The following is a 10,671-nucleotide window of genomic DNA, read 5'->3' on the forward strand; positions in this document are numbered from 1 at the left end:
TACCATCAAACTCATGGTCTACAGGGCTGTAGTAATACCCGCCCGCCTGTATGGGTCAGAAGCATGGACGATGTACAGAAGGCACCGCAAGCCACTGGCAATATTTTAACAACGATGTCTCCGCAAGATCCTGCAAATCTCCTGGGAGGACAGGTGCACCAACGTCAGTGTCCTCGACCAGGCGAACATCCCCAGTATTGAAGCACTGACCACACTCGATCCGCTTCGCTGGGCAGGGCACAGAGGACGCATGCCAGATACAAGATTCACTAAGCAAATGCTTTATACGAAGCTCCTTTATGCTAAACGAGCCAAATGAGGACTCTGGAAACTTTATAAGGACACCCTCCAAGCCTCGCTGGTAAATGTGACAGTACCACTGACACTTGGGAGACACTGGCCGCAGATCGCCCGAGGTGGAGGAAGTCCATCTGGGATTGAGCTCTTCGAATCACAATGCAAAGAGCAGAAATAGGCCATGCGCAGACAGCAGAAAGAGCGCGCGGCAAACGAGCCCCCCTCGACGAATGTCTGTCTGTCCCACCTCTAACAGGGTCTGTGGCTCACGTATAGGATGGTCCAGCAATCAAAGAACTCCCTTTTTGAGCGGAAGCAAGTCCTCCCCCATTCCGTGGGATTGCCGATGATTGATTGATTGTGATCAATTTGGGACATTGTGTTACAACTGCAACATCGTAGCTCATTGCTGCATCAAAGCATGGTCAGATCTGATTGGACTTAAAAAGGAATCTTAATACCAGGTATACTATGCTTTTCCTATTAGTCGAGGTTGTCACTGCCTTCATTCAGCACTTCACTGCTGTTCGTTCCTGCGCTTTCTACAATTCTCTCGCTCTCCCTCTCTCTCTCTCTCGAATAGGCACAGGTCTGATTTGTACATAGCAATGGAGCCTCGTGTTTAATTAATGAATAATTAAAGTAACAACTGTCCCTCAGTAACTATATTATTATTTATTTCATCCTGAAAAAGGTTATCGGTTATTTAACGGTGGTAAAATGATTTATATTAGCTGCATTTCATCAATTTTATAAGGTTTTGAATTTAAATGTTACAAAAGTTATCGCCCTGACCTGGAATCGAAGCTGTTTTTCGGTGGTATAAGGACGGCTTTTACCCAATTATTTAAAATTGATTTCAAAGAATCACGTGGCATTAAATTCAGATCATGGTAACAATTTGTTTCGGTGTGAAACAAGTGGATTGAAAAGGACAATAATGACATCAAGCATTACGATGCAGCGATGCAGCCATGCATCGTTCCATGGTGGTCCAGTGATTAGGATTCGGCGCTCTCACCACGGCGGCCCAGGGTCGATTTCCGGCCAGGAAAATTGCACTTCCATCAAAATTAAAACTTCATATGAAAGAGTTACATGCATCTCATGTGGAAAAAAAGATCCATTAAATTAAACATCATTATTTAATCCATTGAAGAACTTCAATCATTTAATTTGCCCTGAGTACATGAGAAAAATTTTATCCCTGCCTCATTGTATTTTAGGAACATGGTCCAGCCCCGGTATCTCCAACTGTGCAAGTAGGAAACTGCTGGAAATACACAACAGGATGGGGAGCCTTTGACAAACAATTAAACCGAGGTTACATACTCTATTCCTTCCCCTGCCCTTTGCGGGACACTTTTTCTCCTTTAATTTTGCAGACTGACTGAGTACACTAACTGCGGGGAGAGATAACACGATGGGGATGTGCGGTGGTGGGTTTGGATCAGTGACATGTTTTTGTCAAGGGCAGTGGAGGAGAAGGATTAACAGCTGTCAGTGAGGGACAGAAATTGTTAAAAGGTGAGCCAACACATTCCCGATCAGCACAGGAGGCATTTACTGGTCAGCTGCCCTCTGCTGTACTTCTGGTCAGAGCGGTTTACGCAGTGGAGCTGTTATCACGTTTGCTTTCCGTGCGGAAGGAACCCGTGCAGGAAGATTATGTTTAAACTTGCTGCGGATGAACAGCCATGGGCGAATTTATTCTCCTGTCAAAAGGGCGACAGTGGCTTCTCCCTTATTCTTTAATTGCTCTTTATTTCACTTCACGAAATAGATATATTTGGGTGAGAGAAATTGTTCCAGAGTGTCGCCCACTACATCTTTTGTTCCCTTTTAAACACATAAAATGAGGCCGGGGGAATAAAAACAGAAAACAAAGCAAAGTGATACAGACAAGAGGAAGAGAGAAGGGGAAATACTGCCCCCACCGAGAACTAATGCAGAAACCCCTCTGCTGTGCTCGGGGTGGCCACCCACAGCCTGCATACAATAACGTCCCAGCAGCTCATTGACTGTCGGAGTGGGACCGCGCGGCGCTTCAGAAGACAGGTCGAAAAAGCAAAGTCACTGATTCAGTCCCATGTGCTTCTCTGACTACACCTGGGAAACGGTGAGACAGATTTTGGAGCATAGCTCTGGTTATTGTGAAACAGCAAAGAAAATATTAAGTCTGGATTTAAATTATTTAATGTGTATCCTGCTCGTTTAGTGGCTTGGCGTTCACAGATGGAGTCCGAATTCGGAAAGTAACTTTTTAATTCAAACGTTTTTCAAATAATTACATGCAATTAATTAAACTCTGTGGGAGGTGGGGTGATTAAAACATCACTGATCGGAAAGGATTTGCCCGCAGGAAGCCTCCAACAGGAATTTTTGGGCCAATATTCCCACCCGAATTGTTCTGCAGACTTACAGACGATACTTCAATAACTGAACTGTAATAATTTCAGAGCTTTAATCGCAGTCGATATGTTACACCCTATCTAACTTAACACACTCTGTATTTTATGAAAGTAAAATGTTCACTGCTCAGAAGACAAGGAACCTGGAGTACTTTTGTTCACTTTATTTCACAGCAAATATATTCTAAAATGATGGTTTAGCTAGGGCTCGAACCGGGGACGTTTCTTGCATAAGACGAAGGTGAGGACCACAACACTACAGAAACCGCTGTTGAAATTATTGCCCAGATAGAAGTGTTAAGCCAGAAGGTGTAGTTCTGAATCCCTTTCTGTGAAAAAATCTTTTCACAAACATTTCTCTGACCAAAGCTGCACAAGTCAAAAATGTTCCTTTCAAAATCGTCAAAAGCCCAAATTAATACGCCCCCAGAATCTTCTGGATCAGAAAGATCGAGTTGTGCCGACTCAATCCATAAATCTGACTTTACTCACCCTGTATTGTCGGAGATTGATTTAAAATGTCCATTGCTCATAAGACAAGGAACCTGGGGCGACTTTTGTTCAATGTATTTCACAGCAAATATATTCTAAAATAAAGCAAGCGCTCAGGCGCAAACCGGGGACATTTCGTGTGGGAGGTGAACATGATAACCGCTGCACTAGGTAAATCTTTCCCGAACACAGCCCCCGGTTCGTCATTTGTACCAAAATTAAACCCAATGAGATCGGGATCAAAGTTCCTCACATGCTCATGGCAAAATAAATGGTTAAAGATTTACAAAATAATTTATGTATTAATTAATGATGTTCAAGTCAATTATTCTTTTTTTTTTACATGATTTGCAGATAGATCTGTAAAGTAAATGGACTCTTTTTTTTAATAAGGTTTTGAATTAAAAGTACAACTTCCCAGAGTGGTAATTGAACCCAGGACAAAACGTTGAGAGCATAGAATCATTGCCACTCGACAACCAAGGACCGATATACCGTTTTATTGCTGCATCGTTACAGTTCATGAAATTATTGTCATTTTCAGTTCACTTGATTCACACCGAAACAGATTCTAACTGTTGTGTATACATCCCTGTTTACTGTGTGATGTCTGAAATACTGCTATGCAACACTGAATGTACTCTTACACTGCACACACCTTGCTGGCACCAGAGGATGCTGCTGCTTGAGACCGAAAGATTACCTGCTACCCATTATATAAAGGAGCTCACAGCTTCAAATAAAGGACGACAGGTCGACACAGTTTAAGTATCATACCCTGCCTCGTGGAGTCTTCACTAAATGTGCCTATATACACTACAGTAAACGTGATCTGAAATTCATGCCACTTGATATCACATTCAAATGATTCACTGAATCCACCCATTGTCCCACCGCAACGCAGGTTCGATTCTTGGTCAAGCAGATAATATTTACAACACAGTTTTCAAACTAATAGCCCTTTATAATTGTCAACATTCAGCTAATGTGAAAAAATGAATTCATTTAATCACGATCAAGGAGCCGATAACTTTCTTTTGCTGAATTAAAGAAATGATAATCTGGTTACTGAGGGATAGTGGTAAATAAGAACAGAAGAATTCGGAACAGGAGTAGGTCATCTAGCCCCTCGAGCCTGCTGCGCCATTCAACAAGATCATGGCTGATCTGGCCGTGGACTCAGCTCCACTTATCCGCCCGCTCCCCAAAGCCCTTAATTACCTTATTGGTTAAACATCTATCTATCTGTGACTTGTATACATTCAATGAGCTACTCTCAACTGCTTCCTTTGGCAGAGAATTCCACAGATTCACAACACTCTGGCAGAAGAAATTCCTTCTCAATTCGATTTTAAATTGGCTCCCCCGTATTTTGAGGCTGTGCCCCCTAGTTCTAGACTCCCCGACCAGTGGAAATAACCTCTCCACCTCGATCTTGTCGATACCATTCATTATTTTAAATGTTTCTACAAGATCACCACTCATCCTTCTGAACTCCAACGAGTAAAGACCCAGTTTACTCAATCTATCATCATAAGGTAACCCCCTCATCTCCGGAATTAGCCTAGTGAATCGTCTCTGTACCCCCTCCAAAGCTAATATATCCTTCCTTAAGTAAGGTGAACAAAACTGCACGCAGTACTCCAGGTGCGGCCTCACCAATACCGTGTACAGTTGCAGCAAGTCCTCCCTGCTTTTGTACACCATCCCTCTCGCAATGAAGTCAACATTCCATTCACCTTCCTGATTATCTGCTGCACCTGCAAACTAACTTTTTGGGATTCATGCACAAGGACATCATCACGCCCGGCAACCAAATTTTAATTTTATTTTACGTTTTAAAGATTAATTTGTTTTAATTGCCGGTGCTTTTAGTGTCCCCCTCCCCTTTTATAGGGGGCACTTGAAAAAATGTGATTTTAGCGCCCCAAAAAAAAAAAAAACACAAAAAAAACACAAAAATAAAGAAAAAAAAAAGGGCCTTGTAAATGTCTGCTTTGTCATCCAGGGCGGGTGGCGCGGTTTAATGTTTTTTGTTTTACAGATAAACTCAAAAAGAGTTTCATGCACAAGGACTCCATAGATTTTCATGCACAAGCACCCCCAGGTTCCTCTGCACCACAGCATGTTGCAATTTCTCCCCATTCAAATAATATTCCCTTTTACTGTTTTTTTCCACAAGGTGGATGACCTCACACTTTCCGACATTGTATTCCATCTGCTAAACCTTAGCCCATTAAGTGAACGTATCTAAATCTCTTTGCAGCCTCTCTGTGTCCTCTGCACAACCTGCTTTCCCACTAATCTTTGTGTCATCTGCAAATTTTGTTAAACTACACTCTGTCCCCTCTTCCAGGTCATCTATGCATATTGTAAACAGTTGTGTTCCCAGCACCGATCCCTGTAGCACACCACTAACAACCGATTGTCAACCCGAACAGGATCCATTTACCCCGACTCTCTGCTTTCTGTTCGCCAGCCAATTCTCTATCCATGCTAATACATTTCCACTGACTCCGCGTACCTTTATCTTCTGCTGTCACCTTTTGTGTGGTACCTTATCGAATGCCTTTATGAAAATCTAAATACACCACATCCATCGGTACACCTCTATCAACTATTCTAGTTATATCCTCAAAGAATTCCAGTAAATTAGTTAAACATGATTTCCCCTTTATGAATCCATGCTGCATCTGCTTATTTGCACTAGTTCTATCCAGATGTCCCACTATTTCTACCTTCATGATAGTTTCAAGCATTTTCCCTACTGCAGATGTTAAACTAACCGGCCTATAGTTACCTGCCTTTTGTCTGCCCCCTTTTTTAAACAGAGGCGTTACATTAGCTGCTTTCCAATCCGCTGGTAGCTCCCAAGAGTCCAGAGAATTTTCGTAGATTATAACGAATGCAGCTGCTATAACTTCCGCCATCTCTTTTAATAGCGTGGGATGCATTTCATCAGGACAAGGGGACGTGTCTACCTTGAGTCCCATTAGCCTCTACAGCACTACCCCTAGTGATAGTGATTGTCTCAAGGTCCTCCCTTCCCACATTCATGTGACCAGCAATTACTGGCATGGTTTCTGTGTCTTGCATTGTGAAGACCGAAGCAAAATAATTGATTAAGATCTCAGCCATTTCCACTTTTCCCATTATTAAATCCCCCTTCTCATCTTCGAAGGGACCAACATTTACTTTAGTCACTCTTTTCCGTTTTATATGTCGTTAAAAGCTTTTACTATCCGTTCTCTTACCACCCTTCTTTTTCACTGGAATATATTTTTATTGAGCACTATAAAAGAGCTCCTTAAAAGTCCTCCACTGTTCCTCAATTGTGCCTCCGTTTAATCTGTGTTTCCAGTCTACTTTAGCCAAGTCTGCCCTCATTCCACTGTTGTCCCCTTTGTTAAAGCATAGTACGCTCGTTTGAGACACTACTTCCTCACTCTCAATCTGTATTACGAATTCAACCATACTTTGATCACTCATTCCGAGAGGATCTTTTACTTGTTTCAATCATTGATATTCTCTTGAAATATGATGAACTTTTATCCCTATCTCTTTTATACACTGCATTTTAGGAGAATGGTTTCAAGTTTTAAGTGCTTATTGTTATGTATTCAACCAACATTGTCACCCATATATAATCTGACCTCAGTTGTACATTGTGAGAACAATGGCCACTCGGTGGTGAACTTGTGGGGCGTGATGTATAGGTGTAAACGACCCTGTTTTTGTCCAAAACTATACTCCAGGGCCTAAATGGCTCGCAGGCACTGTGATTGCCAAAGAGGGAAATAGGATTCTGGTAGTTTAAGTTACCAATGGACAAATCTGCCGCAAACACGTGGATCAAACAAAAATGAGTTTAGCAACCCCATAGACGAAGCAGAGGAAGAACACGATATTGAGTTCACTCCAGCACAGGAGACCGAAAACCGAAACCAAAGGGAGGAGAGCCCAGTCACTGTGGGCAATCCGGATAGGCCTGAGGCACCGCAAACAGCAGAAACTTAGGACAGCGCCCAACAACCGGAACCCCAACTCATGCGCTCTACAAGAGAGCGTAAACCACCAAAGAGACTCAACCTGTGATCCCAATAAATCTTTAGGGTGGGAGGTGATGTCATATATTCAACGAACATTGTAACCCATGTAAAACTGACAAGTTGTACACTGTGAGAACAATGACCACTAGGTGGTGAAATTTTGGGAGACACTCCTCACCTGGACCTTCAGGTATAAAAGGGGAAGCTCCACCCACTTTCATCACTTGAGTGTTGAGGAATAAAGGACAGGCCACAGACTGACCTTCTCTCAAGAATGGGCCTCGTGTGCATTTATACTGTATAGTAAGGACGTATCAATGGCGACGATAAACTGGGATTTAAACCACGCAGCATGGCCACTAGTAGAACAGACGAGAGGTACTGTGTTAATTAATGGTTGGGACAGTGAATCAACATTGTTCAAGCGGCACACAGTTCTCCAGGCAGACAAGGGCAATCGGGCATGCCCCAACATGTCGTCGAACTCAGAGGGTGAGTTCGACAGAGATAATGGCAAGCAGAACGGCGATTCACACCATTGCAAGGATCAATGTGGCCAGTAATGGGGCCATCAAGACCTGTTAATGGAATACTAAAGGACAATCAGGAACGATTGACTATCAAGGGACATTTTGTTTCCCACAACAGCTCATGTTGGAGGCATGGAGGCACAAACTCAGCCGGAGTTTGCAGAGATGAGCGAAAAACCTACAAATATTGCAGAAATGAACGTTGGGGGAAATCGCTGGAAGCTGAAGTTCAGTAAGTTCATGTGGAGCACGTATACAGTTCTTACACCAGGACGCCACCGATTATGATGAAAGTTCTCCTCAGTGGCATCCCTGTTTCAATGGAGCTAGACACGGGGGCCAGCCAGTCCCTGATAGGTATCAAATAGTTTGAAATGTTGTGGGCGTCCGAGGCTAGTAGGGCCAAAATTATCACCGATTGACGCACAGCTACGAACATACACCAAGGAGAATATTCCGGTGCTCGGCAGCTCCACGGCAGTCGTGACCCACAAAGATTCGGAGAACAGGTTGCCACTCTGGGTTGTCCCGGGGGACGGTCCAGCACTACTGGGGAGGATTTGGCTTGCTGTCATATACTGGAAATGGGGCGATGTCAATGTTATTTCCTCTGTGGAGCGAGTATCATGCTCACAGATCCTGCACAAATTTGACTCGTTATTTCAACCCGGCATTGGCTCTTTCATGGGGGCTAAGGTAATGATTCACATAAACCCGGAAGCCTGGCAAGTACAGCACAATGCCAGAGGGGTGCCGTACGTGATGCGGGAAAAGATAGAAGGTGAATTGAACCGCCTGCTGAGGGAAGGCTTCATCTTCCCAGTCGAATTCAGTGACTGGACGAGCCCGATTGTACCGGTGCCCAAGGCGGATAGGTCGGTCAGGATATATTGTGAATACAAGGCCACCATCAATCGGGTGTCCCTCCATGACCAGTAACAGCTACAGAGAGCGCAGGACCTCTTTGCGACGCTATCCGGTGGCAAACATTTCTCAAAATTGGACCTGAGCTCAGCTTACACGATCCACGAGCTGGTGAGTGAGTTGAAGAAGCTGACCACCATCACGACGCACAAGGGGTTGTTTGAGTGCAACAGATGTCCGTTCGGGATTCGCTCGTCCGCCGCGCTCTTCCAACGAAATATGGAAAGCCTCCTCAAGTCGATTCCAGGGACGGTGATTTTTCAGGTCAACATCCTCATCACGGGTTATGATACTGAAGAACACCTCCACAACCTGGAGGATGTGCTACGCAGACTGGACCGGGTAGGGCTGCGACTGAACAAGGTGAAGTGTGCTTTCCTATCTCCAGAGGTAGAATTCCTGGGGATGAGGGTAGGAGTGGACAGGTACAGCCCGAGTGTGTCCAAGTCGGAAGCGATCCCGAGAGCATCCAGACCCCGTAACACGACGGAGCTGCCTTTGATCCAGGGGCTCCCGAACTATTTCGTAACTTTCTTCCCAAATTGAGCACGCTGCTCGAGCCTCTACACGTGCTCCTACGCAAAGCTTGCGAATGGGTCTGGAGTGAAAGCCAGGAAAGGGCTTTTAATAGAGCACACAATTTGTTATATTCTAACAATCTGTGAACGCAATCTGACCCATGTAAGAAACTTGTGTTAACGTGCGAATGGTCGTCCTATGGTGTCGTGTGTGTGTTGCAGAATGTCACTGCCAAGGGTCAGTTACAACCGGTAGCTTCTGCCTCCAGAAGTCTGTCCCAGGCAGAAAGTGGTTACGGGATGGTAGAAAAGGAGGCGCTCGCATGCGTATATGTGGTGAAGAAAATGCACCAGTACCTGTTTGGCAGGAAATTTGAGCTGGAGACAGATCATAGATCCCTAAAGTCCCTTTTGGCCGACAACAAGGCCATAAGTGCAAACGCATCGGCCCGCATCCAGAGGTGGGCACTCACGTTAGCAGCCGATGACTACACAATTCGGCACAACCGGGCAGCGAAAACTGCTATGATGCACTCAGCAGGCTCCCACTAGCCACCACTGAGGATGCTACCGAGCATGCTTCTGAGATGGTCATGGCTGTTGAAGCTTTCGGAAGCGAAGGCTCACCCGTAACAGCCCGTCAGATAAAAGTCTGGACAAATAAAGGCAAGCTATTGTCTCTAGTCAAGAAATGTGTACTGAATGGCGACTGGGCAGCCACGTACAGGGCATGCCGTGAGGAATTTAAAACATTTCAAAGATGCAGGGATGAACTTTCGATTTAGGGTGATTTCCTACTGTGGGGAAACCGCGTAGTCATGCCCCAGAATGGCAGAGAGATGTTCATCAGAGAACTCCACAGTGAGCATCCGGGCATTGTCATGATGAAGGCAATTGCCAGGTAACATTTTTTTGTGGCCAGTGATAGATGCAGATCTGGAACTTTGTGTTCGCAGGTGCAACACGTGTGCCCAGCTGTGCAAACGCCAAGGGAAGCCCAGCTTAGCCCCTGGCCATGGCCCTCAAAGACTTGGTCACGCATCCATGTGGACTATGCAGGTCCTTTCATAGGAAAAATATATTTGGTTGTAGTAGACGCCTACTCCAAATGGATCGAGTGTGACATTTTAAATTCTTGCACATCTTCTTCCATGGTAGAAAGGCTACGAGCAATGTTCGCCGCCCACGGTCTACCGGCCATCTTGGTCAGCGACAATGGCCCGTGATTCACAAGCACTGAATTCCAGGACTTCATGGTAGGCAATGGAATTAACCATGTCAGAACGGCACCGTTCAAGCCCGCCTCAAACAGCCAGGTAGAACGAAAATTGCAGATAATCAAACAGGGCACGCTCAGAATCCAAGGGGGTTCCCTACAAAGCCACTTATCACGCTTCCTGTTGGCCAATAGATCCCGACCACACTCGCTCACAGGGGCTCCACCCGCAGA

This window comes from Pristiophorus japonicus, unplaced genomic scaffold, assembly GCF_044704955.1.
Source record: "Pristiophorus japonicus isolate sPriJap1 unplaced genomic scaffold, sPriJap1.hap1 HAP1_SCAFFOLD_47, whole genome shotgun sequence".
Lineage (NCBI taxonomy): Eukaryota > Metazoa > Chordata > Chondrichthyes > Pristiophoridae > Pristiophorus > Pristiophorus japonicus.